This window comes from Odontomachus brunneus, unplaced genomic scaffold, assembly GCF_010583005.1.
Source record: "Odontomachus brunneus isolate Ranch 3 - 2012 unplaced genomic scaffold, Obru_v1 Obru_scaffold_340, whole genome shotgun sequence".
Taxonomy (NCBI): Eukaryota; Metazoa; Arthropoda; class Insecta; order Hymenoptera; family Formicidae; genus Odontomachus; species Odontomachus brunneus.
Window position 1 is genome coordinate 41397 of NW_022639790.1, and position 377 is coordinate 41773.

Sequence of the window (377 nt, forward strand, 5' to 3'; positions counted from 1 at the left end):
TCTCGTTGCCCTCCACTCCTCGTCCTGGTGGCCGGCAAGGGGCGTCGAGGGGCACAAAATTCGGGACGCGCTGACCTTCGCATCTGCTCCGCTCGCAAAATCGCTTCTTCGCTTTGTTCTAGATCGTCACAATAAACAATTCGACGGGACGCGATACTCGGCAAGGTCTCGAAAAACCGTTAGCGACACGGCACGCGATAAACATTTTCACTAATCGGTACGGGGTTCTTGAGACGGGCGCCTCCACGGCTGCCACGTCACAATACTAAAAAATAATATTCTAAGTACTACAATAGGCTTCTCGTTGTTTTGCTCCTCCCATAGTACGGCCGCAAACCGTAAACGCCTGCTACTTTTTTTTTTTTTTTTTTTTTTTT